We start from the raw sequence: 2,828 nt of genomic DNA on the forward strand, positions 1-2,828 counted from the left end.
TTGGCATCTTTGTTCTTATGTGTTCAGCGATGTTAACTACAGTGATGATGTCGTGCAACCAACTGCCTTTCATCTTCCTCTCCCCTTCCTTCTGCAGGGTAGAGACTGCTCTGTAAATAATGCACATGCTTTTCCCCCTTCTCTCCAGGAACCTGCAACCACAACTCTGTTCTGTTTCTAAGATTCCAGCTACTTATTAGAGTTCCTGTCTAAGCTGATTCAATATGTGTTTCTCTGTTTCTCACTGATTTGTTCATTTAGCAGCATGTCTTTAGTGTTCACCATGTGTCAGAATTTTCTGAAAAGCTCAGTAGTGCTCTGTTTTATGTCTATACGGCATTCTGCTACTTCCTCTTCTACCACTAGACACTTGTGTTGCTTCTTCTATGCTTGTGCTATTGTGATTAATGCTGTGTGCTTGGTTGTAATATCTCTTTTTGACTCTTTTCAGTCTTTTGGGCATCTAACCTGAAGTCAAACAGCTGTACTATATGATAATCTTATTCTAATTTTTGTTTTTAGAATTTCATTTTAAATTACCACTATTATTATTATTATCATTATTTTGCATTTGGGAGATATGGGTCCTGGAAGGAAGTCAGACCAGAAGGGTCCGTATTTAGAGGAGATGCAGAAACACTGACAGATATGGTGTCAGAGTATGTAGCTGGTCTGGTATGTTTTCTACTGAATAAACCTTCCTTACGTGGGAGTCAACAGGATCAGTGCTTAATGGTGTGTCTGGACATCAAGTCGTGGGCATGTGTCAGGATGGAGGTGCCTGCAATTCTTGGTCATGCCGTGACCTGGAAGTACTGTGTCACCTGCTCCCAGGCTGCTGTCTTTCCCATCGGCTTTGTGAGGGTCCAGCTCTGACTCCAGGCTTTCTGTTTGTTCCCTTTTGACTTACTTGTGCTTTATTGACTTCTCCACCTAGGAGCCCTTGGGGCTAATATTTTCCCCTCTCTCTTTGTTTATGAGCACTGACGCTAGTAATGTGTATGGATTTGGGTTTATACATAATTAGGTGGTGGTGGCAGGAGTGGAAAGGGGGGTTGGACTACACCTGGTGGTGCTTAGGGCTTATTGCTGGCTCTGTGCTCAAGGATCACTCCAGGAAGTACTCTGGGGGACCATATGCGATGCTGGAGAACAAACTGGGGTCAGCTACACAGCCTTATCCTGGTTCTATCTCTCTGATCGTACAAATTTGGGTTTCAGATAAACTGCTCTTTAGTCATCGTATGACCGTTAACAAATGAACTTTTCTTGGGTCCATTTATTTAAAAATGCAAATTATTTCATAAGAGGTAAGTAAAAGGGATGCTGCTGCTGTGTGTGTGTGTGTTTTATGATTAAAATCAATTCTTTTATTGAGGGAGAGAAGTTACTCCAGTGTTCCCTGGTGGAGAGAAAGGGGGAAAGTGGGAAGTCAAGTTTGCTGGTGAGAATTTAAGACTCTGCCAACATTGTCAGAATCCAGGCTTTTCCGGATCTTTCCATGCCTTGTGTCTACGGATCGGCAAAGGGTTCTAGAGGCCAAATGAGAGGATTCTTTCAGCTGTCAACCAAGAGGCTTTAGGTCTTCTCTCAGCCAAGGCAACCAGTGAAAATAGAATTTATTTTTCAGAATCCTCTGGGGAATTAAATAGTATCTTTCGCATCGCATTACCATGCTCCCTGCTCTTGATCCTCTTTTCCGTGCACTCTTTCTTCAAGCATTTTTCTCATCTCTCAATCAAGATCATTGCAATGACCAAAACATTTCAGAGAGCCGTGATTTTTGTGACATTCCTCAAGCAAGTTTATCAAGATGTTGCACTCTTCAGTTGTGCAAGTGTGGAGATAAGTCGGGATGCATCCTTAGGAGGAGGTGACTGACCCCAGCAGAACAACCCAGACGGCGGCCCGGCCAGGAGCCTGCAGCAGAGTCGGGCGACTCGCCCAGCCTGGCCGAGACGAGGCTCAGGGCGCATGCGCGGGCGTGCCCAAGTACGGCGGCCGCGAGGGCCCGCGGCGGCTCCGCTGGAACATAGTTTTGAGAAAATTAAATGTGGGGAACGTTAGCCAATTAAAAATTATTATGATAATTCAGATGATATGCTTATAATAGTGTAAATACCATTTATGGTTTTAATGGATAGTTAGAACAGTTCCCTGGAAGCTACTGCCCAGTCCCCACCTCATATGATACTTCTAGTCTGTCCCTTGGTTCCCTCCCTACATCCCTTGCCTGGTGATTGCAGTATAATACTTATAAACATGTATATGTATGTGCATATATGTATATGTATATGTATATTCCACAATTGTTAAGTAGATTGAGTAAATGATAGAACTTTGTAGACCAGCATTACTCAACAAGGGATCAAATAACTCCTAGGGGCCCCTCCAGGATGTTACAAGGGGAACACAGGTTAAAATCATATAAATGGGTGATTTTTGCCTCTAGTCTTGTGACAAGGTTAGAATACCAACTGATAGAACGGGGTGCCACAAGAAGAAACAAGGTCCGAAGGGAGTTGTAGTCAGTGAAAGGGTGAGAAACAATGATTTGGGCCACTGGTTTTGTTCACTCGTTCTGGAGATTACTAAGGTAGTTCAAGTGTCAGCTCTGAATATAAAAGTATTTTTCTCTTCCATCAAATTTTACTCATATTGAGATACTATATTTGTGTTTATATATATATAAACATATGCATACATATGTTGCATTTTGTTTATTAATGATTTGTGATTATTAATGGTTTTCTCTCTCCTTGGTGATTCTTCTTATTCTGAAGTTCATCCTAGTAGCATTCTAGCTAATTTAGATTCCATTTTTTGGG

At 42.2% G+C, this 2,828-nt stretch overlaps 1 pseudogene; it reads right to left on the bottom strand.

Annotated features, from left to right (window-relative positions):
• Nucleotides 1–1,619: 1,619 nt before the first annotated feature.
• On the bottom strand, nucleotides 1,620–1,861 carry LOC130031282 (COX assembly mitochondrial protein 2 homolog; annotated as a pseudogene).
• Nucleotides 1,862–2,828: the final 967 nt, after the last annotated feature.

This window comes from Sorex fumeus, unplaced genomic scaffold, assembly GCF_029834395.1.
Source record: "Sorex fumeus unplaced genomic scaffold, SorFum_2.1 ptg000046l, whole genome shotgun sequence".
Lineage (NCBI taxonomy): Eukaryota > Metazoa > Chordata > Mammalia > Eulipotyphla > Soricidae > Sorex > Sorex fumeus.